The sequence below is a fragment of the Parus major genome, chromosome 2 (assembly GCF_001522545.3).
Source record: "Parus major isolate Abel chromosome 2, Parus_major1.1, whole genome shotgun sequence".
Taxonomy (NCBI): domain Eukaryota; kingdom Metazoa; phylum Chordata; class Aves; order Passeriformes; family Paridae; genus Parus; species Parus major.
Window position 1 is genome coordinate 100,846,867 of NC_031769.1, and position 15,683 is coordinate 100,862,549.

Here is a 15,683-nt window from a genome sequence, read left to right on the forward strand (position 1 = left end):
TTCTGCTGTATATGCAAACAGTGTAATCATTATACCCTTGCAGTTGCTCTAAAAGACTGAGTCAGTGCTTTTAAATTCGTGATGTGGGAAGTCCGTGTCTCTAAAGAGGACTGACTTACAAATTTATTGCTTCACTGGGGACCAGTGGTTTTTAATCAGTATTTGTCTCCTGGAATCTTGAATCCCAGCAAAGAAGTCAATCTGGATAATTGATGTCAAAGTGGCAACGTGTCCACATTTTTGCGTATCATCTACATCCACTAACAATTTATAATCTTTCCAGTTGACAGTTCATAAAAACCAGCAATCCCTGCATAGGAGCTTTCTTAAAAAATAAATATCCACAGAGTCTCCTGACATGTTACTCTTCCGTCATCTGTAGGTAGAGAATTATGTGTACAGAAGATTCTGCCCAAAGTACACATGGGCTGAACTTTTGCAGAACCACCTCAGTCTGGACCCAACAGGGTTTATTGGCTTAGTCATATGCCTACATAGCTATGTGGCTACTTCCCTTCTGAAGGCACACCTGGTTTAGAAATAAAGGGATGAACTGTCCAGTGACAGGAGGGATGGTGCTTTAAGAAACCTGGTCTAGGGGAAGGTGTCCCTTGACCATTTCAGGGGGTTGGACTAGATGATCTTTAAAGGTCTCTTCCAGCCCAAACCCCTCCATAATTTTATGACACCACCATTTAAGGTCTTCTGAGTCTTCATAGTCTAGTATCACCAAGGGGCAGAAAAAGCCAATTTTATTGATCATCTTAGTGGTTTTTTTACCAGACTTACTGATTATGTGCCACAGACTCTGATGATTTTTAAGATCTAGCATCTTCAGCAGGAGATGCTGAACTTCTCTGCTCACAAAAAAATGCCCAGAAAGTTAACTCTGAGAATGCAATCAATACCTCTTCTTCTGTCTTAAGACTTTCAACATTGTGGAGCTTTAGTTTAATGTGAACACACTCAAACCTATTTGCTTTCATGAAGATGTCTGCACTCCTACAATTCTCAGAGAACTGATCAGAAAGAAGGTGTCTACTTTTGGGTCAAACTAATTGCTTCTCAGGCTCCACTGATAACAGTAACGAAATACAAAGCTCACATGTAGTCAACTAGAAGTGGATACCCAAATTTAAACGTTTTAGTTTAATGCTGAACTTCATACAGAAATCTAACCATGAATAAATTTAGTACAGCCAAGGACACAGAAATGTCTTGAGGGTTCACTTGAAGGTCTCTGCCTGTACATTTTGCAGCTCTGTGCAACGAAGTCTTCATAACAAACAGAAAGATTTTCATTAGTTGATTAATTCCATGCTGAGTAGTAAATGAAGGTCAACCCACAGCAATCATTCTTTGATCCTGTGGGAACTGATTTGCAAAAAAACTAGCCATGGAATATCTACATTAAAATCTTGGGTTTTTTCTTACAAATCAAATTTTGACATGATTTTCACAATTAATTTTCTAGAACAAAATAAGAGTTCCTTAGACATGGGATTCTAAGCTACTTTGAAAACAGCACATTGCCTCCTCTATTAATTTGCAGTGAATTTACTATAAATACCATTTGTAAACTTAAATGGAGTATAGGAAACAAATAGGTGATGTAAACATTTATCCTTGCAAGACAGTGAAGCTGGATATGCTTGCCTAACACTGCAGCAAATGTAAGAATCCCACAGTTTCACTAAAGAATGACAGATAGTAAACTAAGTTACTTCTTGTAACAAGCATGAATATAAGAGGGACTTCAGACCAGATAAGGTAATATGACCTGTTTCAGTACTGGCTGAAATGAGGATTCTCTTCATTTCGTCACTCAGTGATTAAAGCTACAGACAGCAGCTGTTTTAGAAACAAATCTGTCATTAAAATGGTTCTTTCCCTGTGGTAAATTCTACATGCACTACTCCTTGTGTACCTCTCAGATGCCTGCCGTCTACTCATTTTCAGATACTTTAAAGAAAGAAGTAAGTCAACTGGAGCAATTTCAAACTCAAAATGTCTTTTAATCCTGACTCCACAAGACAAATTAGATTTGCAAGCATCTAGACCTCAAATCTATTTGCTCTTTAATAATTTAAGCACTGAAAGGTCAAACAACTCTTTTCTGTTCCCCTTCATCAAAGTCCAAATGCTAATGAAAAATAACTAAATCCTATCTGCTGGCCAATTTCCACACACTGCTGTTTCTCTGATGTAAATTAACACATTATGAGTACCCAGGTCAATGGAAACCTGACAGAATTTTACCTGAATTTACTTTTTACATTTTTTCAAATGAGATCATTCTAATGAATTTTACAAAATTACCCCAATTACAATTATAATCCAAAAGCTTTCTCTAGTTCTTACAATTAATATTGCTTTCTTTAATATGTAACAGCTGGACTGCCTAGAGCTTGAACCTCTGAAAAAGGGTTCAAGCTCAGTGAATTGAGCTAACACTGTGCCACGACTGTATTATTCCTCTTGGGTATCCATCAGATTTCCTGTTTGAAGCTGAATTACTCCTTTTCCACACCTCTACATTTCAGAGAATAAAGTCTTCCTATCTGTAATCCAGAAAATAAGTTCTACACTACAGTGAAATGTGCCAAAAACATATCAGTAGCATTTAGACTGATTTTTCTGAAGGAAAGAAACGTAATTTAAGTGCAATTCACGTTACACAGTTCTACTACAGAATTTCAGTGCCTTGGAAATTAAATACAAGATTTGTTTTTATACAGACTGAAGTTTGCTGTTGCATTGAGAAAGGAACACATGGCAGTTATGTTTAACTTTAGATTTAAATGCTTTAAATTTGGTGATTAAAACAGATATATGGAAAAATTAAAAAAAAAATTATATTTTTACACTGCTTTTTATTCTAACAATTCCAAACAAGTTCTAAATTTATATGATTACGCAAAGACACAGATCTGAACACAACAGTTTAATTTTTGTTAGAATTTGGAGATAGCAGGTCTCTCAGATATTTATTGAATTTGGATTGCTTAAATTGGAGTGGTGTATCAATGTCTGATAAATATGCAAATCTTTTTCAGAGTTGAAAAAGAGACATGAAAGCAGAAAGAAAACATATTAGCACAGTAATAAAAGATGCTCAGAATCCTTAGACAAATGGCAATTTCAAAAAAGAATTAAGTATATATCTAGTCTTAACTACATGAAATGATGGGTTTTGGTAACCTCCTGAATAGGGACATTATTCCACATTACTGGAATGCTGTAAATTAAATTTATTTAATCAAAGTCTCATTCAAAGTTACGAAATAACTTTCCGAGAAGGACCTATTGGATGCAAACATGGACTTCAGAATTCTTCATACAGGAGTCCTTAACATGTACAATCTAGACATTTATTGAAACCTATTAATCTATAATTACACCTAATTCTAAATTACAAACAAAGGGAAAACAAGCTTGATTGCTTTATTATCGAACTGTCAGCTCTGTTTTGTTTCTCTAAAACAGTTTTGATGCTTTACATAACTGAAGCATTAAAGAATTTTTCAGAATTAATTTTACAGAAGGGAGATGGCCTAAGAACTGTATCTAGACAAAGACTATCTGAATTTATTTACTAGTCCTAACACAACTGCTGTGTGTGATCCCAGGCAAGTCAATCAACTATTATGGGCTTCAGAAATCCAGTTGTAAAATGAGAACAAGAAACTTCCTTATTCCATGTGGCCTGCTTCAACTGTTTAAAACCTCTTCAAATTCTTACTATCCTTCTTTTTTTTTTTCTTTTTCCCCCTAGGAAATGTACAAAGCCTGTAAAACTCTTAAGGTCCACTAAGAGTGCCCTGATTATCTGTGTTAACTGTTGGGCTACCTTTGCAGACTGTTATGGTGACATTCTTGAGTCTAATTTGAAGTTTTCTGCTCACTGATATAAGTTCATGCTTTATTAGAAATATACAAAACTGGTACGTTTTTATAGATCTATTTCTGTATTTTGACTTGCATGCTTGCTTTGTTTTAATGCTTACAGATTCAAACAACAGAATAACCCTTAATCTACATAATGACCATTACTTCAGTTACTCATTCCCACAGCCCTATTTACCTGCATGCTAGAATCACTTTACCACGTTCTTCTACTAAAATACCAGTTCTAACAGAAGGCAAAATTAAGAAACCCAAACCCCACCCTGTTATCTCAGTTCTAAGTTCATGAAGAACCTGACTGCTCAAACCATAAGAGTCTCAAGGTCCCTGCAGTGTCAGCAAAACTTCTGTAGACCTTGAAAATTCTTCTATTGTACTGCCATTAAGATTTTTAAAATATAATGGTTGTTTTGTTTATGTTATGCATCTAGAACTTCATAAATATTTGTTTATCATGTGTTGTGCAAGTTTATTGCCTAACATTGCTTCTTGAAAAGACTACAGCCTTTGGACAGTTTTTTCTATATAATATGCAAAATAACTTCACCTCTGTGATCAGTTGTCTCTGACATGGTCACGTAATATTTATATGGATTAATGTTGGAGATACATATCTATTTCTCCATGCCCTTATATTGCACTAGATTCTTGCAATTCATCCTTTAACTCAAAATTTTACAGTTCTAGAAATGATATGTAATTATACATATGTAATGTATCTTGAAATGGAAGAGGGAAATTACCTTTTAAAGGACAGGAATTAATAATTTATGGCTAGCAGGCAAATAGAAATAGGCTACAAGAAATTGCCACTAACTCTCCTACTGTGCATGAGCATTTATATTTATTATAGGTGGGTTAAACAGAGGTGATGAACAACCCCTAATTTATCAGGTGTCTCACCATCACAGCTACACAGGTTTTTCCAGTGGGTCAGAAGTTCTAGCAACACCTAATATACAGTGAATAAAATCTATTCTGTGTGCAGTCATTTCCAGAACAGATTCAGTGCCACAGAACCAGATGAATAGCAGTCCTGTCCTGCTGGCCACTGTCCCTGTGACCACTTTGCATATTTTATCAAAGGGGAAGCACACATGGTTCAACTGTGGACTAGAGGTCAGACCAGAGAGTTTTTGATTATCAGCAGGACAAATGAGTATACCTACTAATAATGGAGAAGACTCTTTAAGGTAGCTGCCTCTATTTCAGGGATGTTTTATTCGGGAGATCAGATTTTGTGGGCTTTATACAATAAACATTTAATACAGCATTGCCCACTTCTAAAAAAACGGTGAAGAAGCTAAAAAAACAATCCCTTGTAGGAATGTAATGTTCAGATATGAAAATACAGAACTTAGAGTGAAGAAAAACAAGCAGACTAAACAAAACCTCTAAACTGATGTTGGTGTACCAATGGCAACAACAATGCCAACAAGTATTTTTAAAATCATACACTAATATGTAATTTATACATGGGGGAAAAAGTGATTTATGCAAAAAATATTTGCACAACACATAATCATCAAAATTCTTGCCATGGTTCCCATTTAAGCACTTGATGTGCCAGTGCTAGAGGTGTATTGACTGTTTCTTTGGGTGAGCAGAGGGAATCTTAAATCCTTACAGCTTTTTGGAGTAAAATGAGTCTTAAATCCTTGCAACTTTTTGTTTGCATCTTGAAGCTAGAAAGTTCCATGTAAACAAAAGCTTCACAGTTTTTGGCAGGTTTCTAACTCTGTGGAACAGTTGTAACCTCACAAACGTAGGAAAGGTGCTAAGGAAATAAATACTTTGTGGTGGCAGCTTGTTCAAACTTGAATGGAATAATTCTACTTTCACACCTGGCTTTATTTACTACCTTTGCAGGTCAAGAGATAAGTCTGGTGAGATTTTCCAAGGCAAGGCCTGTCTTCATTCTCAGGAAATACTATTACTGGCACCTGAAATTTTCAGCCCATGGGGAAAAATCAAATTCAAGAAATCTTTTTGCATCAGACCTGTCATGAACACAAGAGAGACTAATATTATACAACACCTCCATTGTCATGCAAGGAGCCCTATTTCTCAGATCAATCACAGCAGAAATACCTAAATGGCTGTAAAGGAGGAGATAAGACAGCTTAGGTTCAGTCCCCAGAGATAGTGCCAAATGTAAACTCTCAGGTGTCGTAATAAGCTTTATCTTCACAGACCCAAGTCCACTGGGGAACAGTATCTGGTTTTTAATGTAAAACTCCTAAGCTGCTTTGTGACTGCCCAACTCTTTTGTATGGATGGTCTCAAAGACTTAAAAGTCAGCATTTACAAAGGAGATTTTCTGGGAAAAATACATCCAAGCAAATCTCTCCTTAGCATTCCTATGGTTTTATACAGGAAATCCTGACAATTTTTCCAATGGAAAGCATTATGTCACTGGAAGTTAAAGATATTTTACTTGTTCTTTCCTCCAAGGACAGTCACCAGGGGAGGATATGACAAGGGGTTCAATTCCCTTTAGAAGGAAAACATTTGCTACATAATATCTTAATTGCAGAAAAGACAGGCTCTGAAAATGCTAATTTAATGGCCACCATAAGTACATAATACATTCAAATTATTTTTTTCCAGAAGCAGAAGAAAAATTTCTCTTTTGAAAATCTGGACTCCCTAGGATTCAAGGGACACATTAGAGCTTTAGCTCAAAAAATTGTATGAAGAAAATCTTCAAGGAAAAGGAGACAATGATGCATGCTCCTTCCACTTTCCAGTGGGCAGATGGCTGCCACCTAGTCCTGATAACACTGGGTGTTCAACTTTCTGTCTTATTTCCTAGTAGAGAGATTAATTGTTTTAGAGAATATAAGCACACTTGTCAGGGGCAGAGAGTGTCCAGCACATCTTCAGCCTTGTAATTGCAGGCAACCATAACACCATACATAAAACCTTTCTGAAATGTTTCTGCCTTCAGATTCAGTTAACACAAATGACAACCCAAAATGCAGCTTCGTTTTGTTAGCAGAGAAGGAGAGAGTGAAAAATCTTATAAGGATTTCAGTTTGCAATACTTTTCTATTTAGCAGGACAATAAAGATTGTGGCAGTAGATAATCTGTACTTGGTTTTACAACATATAGTCTGCTGATGGACTGCAGTTTTAACTTTGTCCCATTCATCCTTCACAAAAAATCAATAAATTCAATACTTATGCCAACCTACATCTATTCAAAAGAAGTATTAATTTACTATTGAAACAGCATGTTAAAATTTATAAGAATCATTTTCCCAACGAACAATTATTGTGGCACAAGAGACTGCTCTGTTGTTAACTAAGATTTGTGAACTGGCAAGGGGATCAAAACTGTCCTCACAATGCTCCCAACCTCCCTAATCCTTGATAAATATTGATTAAATTATATTTTTTTTCTCCCTGGTTATACCACCCCATGGTTAATTACTTGTAATTACTGAAATACTGGTGCCCAACTAGGACTTAGGAATGTTATTACTGCACTGGTCTACAAGAGTGACTGTCATAATTACCACAAACAGGGTAACAAAGATGTCAGGCTGTTATGGGCACGAACATATTCACAGCTGTTATGTATATTGCTACACCTGAAATTCCTTAATTGTCTAATAGAGTTTCCCCACCCCTACTCTCCCAGGGGCTGAGTACTGCTCTGTACTGATGTGATCCATCTGATGTACTAGCAATTCTGCATACTTAGAAATAACCACGTAATTCTACCTTTCTTCAACAAGGTAATCATATAGGTCAATTTTTTATTTTGTAGGGGAAGTTTTTAATTATTATGGGTTAATAATCTGCCCCATACAGCATCAATGAGATCAATCTTCAAAATACAGGCTGCAAGTGACAAACTAATAGGGGCACCAGAGACCTGGCAACGTATTTTGGTGGTGGTGGTTTTTCCTTTCCCTTTTGGGTGTTTTTAGGTTTTTTTGTTTGGTTGGGCAGTTGTTTTGTTTTTTTTTTTTTGTGTGTTGTTTTATTTTGGTTTGATTTAGTTTGGTTTTTTTCCCACAGAAAAAAAAGGAATGCTGCACACAAGAAATTGTGCATATGAAAAGAGAGGGGAAAAAAAAGACAAAACGAAACTAGGAAAAGATTGAAATATTCAAGAATACTGAAGCTTACACAAGGTAGGAATGTAGAGAATAAAAGAAGAAAATAACAGATAATGTATTGAAAACAACTTGACGTGTATCATCCTATCTGGTAAATAAGAAGTGAAAATAAAAAGTAGCAGTAGGAAAGATGAAATAGAAATGAAGTCTATCTAATACAGATACACTTTAAAACAAAGCATTTTTAACAACTTGCACCCAGCTACTTTTTTATAAATTACATGCAGTATGTTTGGAAAAGGTGCTTGATTTCATAGCTATATTATGAAATCAAATACCTTTTACAAACAAATTGTGCATAATTTATAAAATTATTTTATTTCATAGGAGTTAAGACATCATATTATGTCCTTTTATAAAACTGAGGGGGGGAATTGTTATCCAAGAATGACTGCCTACAAGATGTCTTTACACTCACTATGATCTACTGAGTATTTTTTTAAATTTCTCTACCAACTGATGCTTGGCTTCGTACTTAAATAACTCCGGTAGACGCAAGCTTATCATCTTTTTGATAGGTATATCACCATTAACTTTTTGGCAACAATAAAACATCTCTGCTGACAGCTCTTTCATGTTAAACAACCCATTTACATTGACCAGGTACTATTTAAAAAGGCCATTTGAAATAGAAGATGCTTCGAAGCCTTATAAATAGACTAAGACACTACAAGTTTTCCTGCGAGAAATCCAGACTGCTGTAATCCCATCTCTGCTCCACATGTCACCCGTGATACCCAGCTCCCACCCTCAGTATGTTCATCTCCTTTTAGTATCTCCCAAACACTGGCTGGAAAAGAGGTGACACATGCTGTGGCTGCTTCTGGGCTGCTTGGTATGGCTTGATGGTGTGAGAATTGAAGATCTCTGCTGATGGACCACATGAAATGAACTAACTCATACTCTAACCCTTCAGGTGCTAGTCTGGGTCTTTCACAGAGATTCCAGAGTATGTGAGAAACTTACTATTTCTGCAACATTCAAATTATTGCTTGAAAATTTCCAAGAGGTCCTATATTAATGAGGGAAAGAACATACAGGCAGATGAACAGGATGATACTTAAGACTGTTTTTCTTAGGAAACCAGGAAAAAAAATCAGGTGTAAACTTTAACTTATTTATGAGTAAAAAAGTTTAATTCAGATCTTGGACATGTAATATAGCACACAGAAGACAAGGAATACTCCCTTTCTTCATTTTACCAGTGAAGTTTTATTCCTACTGAGTAATGACTCAGTCCCTCTAGGAACCAGATACTATTGATCTCACTCCACAAGGCTTTATGCTCTTAATTTAAACCCAAGCAGCAATGTCACTAACTTAAATGATGCTGGTCTAAACTGAACTAACCTAAAGCTTCAGATCCTCCAGGGCTTTCAGATCGACTTCATTACCAAGCAGTGCAAAACAGAGATGCCTCCTACATTCTTTATGGTCTTCTCACAGCTTGCCTTTAAAATGAATGACAACTACAAAGAGATTATGGGATTACTAATTCCACAAAATAGTCCACAAAGCCACTATTCTGAGATCTTCTGGTGGTCAACTTGGAAAAGCTGAATAGAAAATAAATAAATAATTTTCAGAGAGTGAGTTATACATTCAGCTGCTTATTATGCCACTCCTCACCATTTCCAAGTTGTTTACAATCATATATAGGTATCTTTTCGTCTTTTTCTTTAGAGTATTTCCATTTATTTTAACCTAAGATACAGGAATGAAGAAAGCATCATTTATTGACGTGCAGAAAGCTGAATGGATTGTCCCTAACCCCACCAGAAATAAAACTGTGCTCTCATCTGCACTGATCCCCAGGGCTTGATCTCCTAGGCCATCCTTCCAACCACAGCAAGGCTGCACTTTTCTGTAGCCAGAAACACACTGCAGCTCCTCTCCTGACCACGTGAGGAGGCTTAGCTCCTCTTCGTCTTTGCAACAGAGCCCTCCCTTGGGGAAGAAGGGCCTACTCATTCTCTAAGCAACTTCGTTGTGTACAAACAACTAAAACTAATTTTAAAAGAAAGTTGCAGGTATAGATTTCAAGAAGCTATTTTTGCTGTTAACAAACAATGAAGGAACCACTTCAAGTGCAGAGCTCGTTCTATACTATCTTGCTAGAGATCTATTCTTAATTTGAGTACTTTCTTCCGGTAATCACCTATTCAAAGCAGTGAGGGAAGAAGGAAGAGGCTGAGAGAGAGGTGGGGAGAAAGAGGGATGCAGTGGAAAAAAGGGAGAGATGGAGAGGGAGAGGGAGAGGTAGAGGGGGAGGGAGATTTCTGTGTAAAATCCTGCTGGATGCCAGCCAGTCACGAGTTATGTGGGAAGTTTTTATAATGAAAACCACCGATCATCAAAGTTATCTAGGTTTATGAAACATTTCTCTCCAATATTTACAGATATTTATGTGGTAAAACTTATTCTATATTTAAAAATCTGTATTAAAAACATCTTACTTCCATCAGAATAGCTTAGAGTAACACCCACCACCCCCTTGGTACAGAGTGCAGTGCAAAGAAATCATTTTGGTTTATCCCAGTTTAAAGGACAAATAGCAAAACAACTTAGATATTCAGATTTCTACATTTGTCATGCTGTGGAGGTGTTTGTGCTTAGCAGAGATCAGAGGACAGTGCGTAACTCTTAGTACAAAGAGTGTATGACCTAAACTGGTCTTGCTCATAAAATATAATAATGAAAACAGTTAATAGCTGGTCTTGCACAGACCATTTTTGTTAGATGCCACTTGTCTGATTTAATAACACAACACTGAATATTTCAGTCTTGTAACTTTAATTTCTCTTTGTCCTGGCTTGATCAAGATAAGATCAGTTCTAAATTGCTTTGGAATATTAGCTGGGTACCATGAATTTATTTTGTATTCTCTCAACCATAACTCATTACATGGAACTTGCTTGGCATCAATAAGTCACTATGGCTTTTGTGTGTGTATGCGTGTGTGGGAGCGTGTGTGTGGCTCAATACCCTGCTGCTAGGCTATTTAGTGATAAAATCTGATATAATAAAATATTAATTACAGCTGAAAGGTTGGGCGAGAAATATGAACTCAATTACAGTCCCATATTGTGAACAAAGGGCACGGTGAAAAAATCCTTTAGTTATAGATGTTTGGGATAATAAAAGAACAACTAGAACATTAGACTCAAGCTGAGTGCTCCCTAAAAGGCCACCTGTTATTAATCTTCACATCAGGCATAGAATTTCAAGTAAATTAGGTCAAGATGAAAGACTTTTGCTGCTGATTTTTTTTTTACTTAACTAATTTAAAGATTTCTTTATCTGAGTAGTTTTACTTTGATGTCACTGCAATAATTTAGTAATTAGAAATTTGTAAGAAGCACAAGGACACGGCAATTGTAATGAAAGGTTGGATATCATATATAGTATGCAAAATGATCACCTTATATGGCGGCAAGAATTAGCAATTTATTCTAGCATTCTTCAGTCAAATTACCAGTTTCTCAGAACCGAACTTCAGATGTGGTTATGCCGTCTTAGAAAGCCTCTTTTTTGGTTTGGTTTGGTTTTTTTTCAAAAAATACCAGCAGTAGAATGTAAGTTATTCTAAGACTTCTTAACACACACATTTTTTTTCATCAGTTTGATTTACCTGAGTGTGAAGTCAGATGCATTACCGAAGACTTAACAGAATGTGACCAGATTGCAAACAAGCACAACTGTGATTCAAAGTTAGTCCAAATCAAATAATATGACCTTGAAATCCCATGCTCAGTAGCAAATCATAAGAACTAAGAAATCTTATCTATTACTGCAGGCTAAAATGTGCCATTAGATCATAAAATAAGATTCTCATTGTCTGATGAACTGTGGTCTCTATTAACATTGTTTTCAAATTCAACACATTTTGCTGAAACTATGGCAATATATTTTGGTATTAATCCAGAAAAGAGATTTTCAATGAATTTACATTTATGATACTTGAAACGATCCAAAGACCATTTCAAAGCTTCTTAATCAGCTTTATGTTCTTTGCTTAATTTCTTTTTAAAAAGAACACAGAAAAATGGTAAGTTCATAAACACAAGATAAAAGTATCTTGGTACAACAAGCAAAGTGCTTTTATAAGGCAAAATTACACCATTTAACTAACCAGTTTTCAGGTTGCCAAGGCCAATTTACAGAACAACAGGAAAGCATGGAAAAAGGAGTAAAGTCTTGCCACAGTTTAAAGTAAATTAAAGAAAGCAAAACTGTCTAAAATAATTTAGTCTAAAAACGAACAAAGTTAGAGGGGATCTGAGGGAAATATTCCAAATGGAAAGCCGTGTCAGGGCTGGCTGTTCCTTTCTTTTCAATCTGTCACAGAGGAAGAAAATGCTGATGCACAATGGTACTGAAGTACAGATCAATGAGGAAGATACAGAAGAAAATTCCAGGAGTCTGAACACATGCAAACCAATATGCAACAATCTGCAAGATCACATAGCCCATCTTATCAGAATCAGAAGTATCACTTCTGCAAGTGTATGCCTAGCTTTCTCACACTCAAAAACAGCTCACAGCTGCTTGAAAATTGCTTATGGCTGGAATGCAAAGATTGATTACAACACATTACAGCAGCTCCAGCAAAGTTGTTGATGGCACCCAAACCATCAGATTCCACCTGGGTTCCATCCTGCTATGTGAGGCAAAGAGGAGGCAAAGAAGGAACAGACTGGGTATTTTTCTTATTATAGAATATGATGCCATGCTGTTACCCTGTCTTCACAAATTAGGTAGAAAATAGATCTACCAAGAGGCTGAATGAGCAGTTTACTTGGGATTCTCAAGAAAACAGGAAGGCCAATTCCCACCCAACAGAGGCAATTGTAGTTCTTTGAATCTAAATGGGATGAACATGTTATGTCATTTCCACTAAATAATTCTGAGATTCAAGCATCTGTTTTAAAATAAATACTCTGTTGTTTTCATTCTACAGTATTCAAGGTAGCTGGATTTGATACAACAAAATACTCTACAGGAATGAAAAGAAATGGAGTTACACAAAAAAGCAGCAGTCTTCATGTAAGAACCTGACCCGGTAATACCTACTTTCAAAGAAATCCAGCCACTTTCAAACAAGAGATTTCTTCCTCAATAGCCATGAAGAAAATCAATAGCTACACAAAGTTAAATCAGAAGAGCAGTGAAAAAATACCTTGAGAAATTATGTGATCTCCTTAAGGAATGGGAACATTCCCTCAGATCTAAATCCATACATAAATAATAGAGATACACTTTTCCTCAGTCTCTTGTATTCAACTCACAATTTATGCATATTATATGTGATGCTGCCTCCTAGAGCAGTGGTTTTCATTCTGTTCTCCACAAATTTGTAGAAAATGCAGTTTGCAGAAGGTAAGAAAAACATACCTCTCCTGGATTTCAAATCACAGCAATAAGATCTGCATGAGTGCTGAAATATCTTCAGGGGTTTATAAATTAAAAAAATAATTCTATTAAGATAAACTGACTATAAAGATTACACGTAAGTGATATTCTAGTTCAATGTTTTCTAGTAAACAATAGACTACTGCAATGATGTAACTACGCCCTGGAGAGTGCCCATGAGGTGTGAACAGTCTGCAAATACACTGATGTTCATGGGCATGACTATGGCCAGTTCCACAGCTTTTATTTATGAATTTGAATTAATATGTACATGCAAACTGATCAAGGAGCCTGGATATTACACAGAAATTAAGAAGTAGGATTTAGAGCAGGAGATCAGCTAATGGATTAATAACACTGTTAACACTAAATATATCCTGCATCTACAAATCTGTGGACTGGAAATTCACAACTGAATTGAGCTGGGGAATTAAGAAAATAGATGTATTAAAATTAGCAGTTTATAAGCAGAGGGAGAATGCTTATTTTCACCCTTTATCCAAGGATGCTCTGCAATCTGCTGGTTTGTGTACAGCACAGGAAGAAAAATATTTGCTGAGGCAGCTGACTGAATACACAAGCCAATTTCAACAGGTTTTTTGATTCAAAGCTTGGAAACTGTTTACTGCTCATTAAAGCACTCACAGTGGATATGAAGTTTTTAATCTATTCAGTGAGGGGATTCAATGTGGAACATGGAGAGACTAGCTCAAACAGATCCACTACAATCATTTAAGATGTGGTCTCATTTGTCCATTTTCTCCTGCTAGATGCCTTGTTTTTATGGGAAAAATCGGTGGGAAGCAGCACATGCCTTTGCTTCAGCTGCAATTGCAGAATCAAGTGCTATCACTTAAGCACCCAAGGCACAGGCACATTTTCTCCTGCTGGCTCTGCTGTAGGAGAGCAGGACTACAGCAAAAATAACCACAACAGAATTCTCGCCTCTCAATGTTATCGTCTCTTTTCACAACTTAAATGCAGTGGGTTCCAGTCCAGCAATTTGGAAACGGAGATTACTGTGCTCATTTTCATTCTTTCTTCCCTACAAAAAAGCTCTGCAGGGCACTTTAATCAGCAGTGCAAAATGATGCAGGCAGACAGAAAACAAGTCAGTTTTTGTGGCATCGTCCCCAGTTTTCAGGACTTCTGTGGATAAATACAAGGCTGACCTTCTGTTTTGTCAGTGAAGGTATAACTCTTCCTCCTCCCTGCACTGGGAATGACTCTGGTAGGATTAGGTGGCACAGAAACCTTGGCAGCATGACATTGTGCAGCTCTTCCCACAGGAAATCTGGCTGTAGATAAAAGATTCTGCACAGTTCAGGATTAGCACAACTGTTAAATACAGATGAGATTTTGGCCTTGTGCTTCTACTACCCTACGAGGCTAATCTTGAAAACAGCTTCAACTCTGGATGTGAGAATGCCGTTAATTCATCTGTCCTCATCTGAATTCCCCATGGTACTTTCTCCCTAAATTCAACATTTTTATAATGCTTTACACATCTATCCTACCACTTTCTGAGGCTGTTTTAGGCTGAGGCTTTTACACTTCTCCTGACTAAAGAGCTGCCGCTTTCAGTTGTAGAGCCCAGTAAGTGACTCTAATGTTTCTTTGTGTCATTTAATGTAATCCAGTTGAGCAGATTAGCTTTTACTTAGCAATGCTTTAGAGTCATGATGCTTGTTGTAAATGCCAGTGATTTCCTTTCCTACTTAAATGAACAGAATAACAGAAAGTTTACATGTTAATATTCAGCAAAATGAATACTACTTCAGCATCAAGTGTGGGGAATGACAGTGTTTCACTTGGAGTGCATCTATAGCTTTTCTTCCTCTTTCCATGCAGAACTCCTCTTTATCCTTTTCTTTTCCTTTAACATTACTTAGTATCAAATAAAAGCATTTATTTGATTGCTTGAAATATGAGATCAAAATGCTTTAGAACAAATGGTTCAATGGTTTAGAATAGTTAAATCAAAAATTTATACTGAGAGTTAGGAATTGGCCCAAATTACTTTGTTCTGGAAACCACAGTCCTCCTGCTGTACATTTAAGTATTAGCAACAGAAATTTTTTTTTTTATGCAGCTGCTTAGTGTTTGTTAGTGAATAAAGGGCTCATACAAACTTGCTCAAAATGCACAATACTGAAGAAAAATTCCTAAGGTCAATGGCAGTATGGAAATGCAATTAAAGTGGTACTGATTACAACTGTGTTGCAACCTAAATTA

General features: G+C 36.4%; 1 protein-coding gene across 11 annotated transcripts in view; it reads right to left on the minus strand.

Moving 5' to 3' along the window:
• Positions 1 to 15,683, minus strand: part of PTPRM (protein tyrosine phosphatase receptor type M) — a 441,320-nt gene that overhangs the window by 178,459 nt on the left and 247,178 nt on the right. The window lies entirely within an intron of this gene.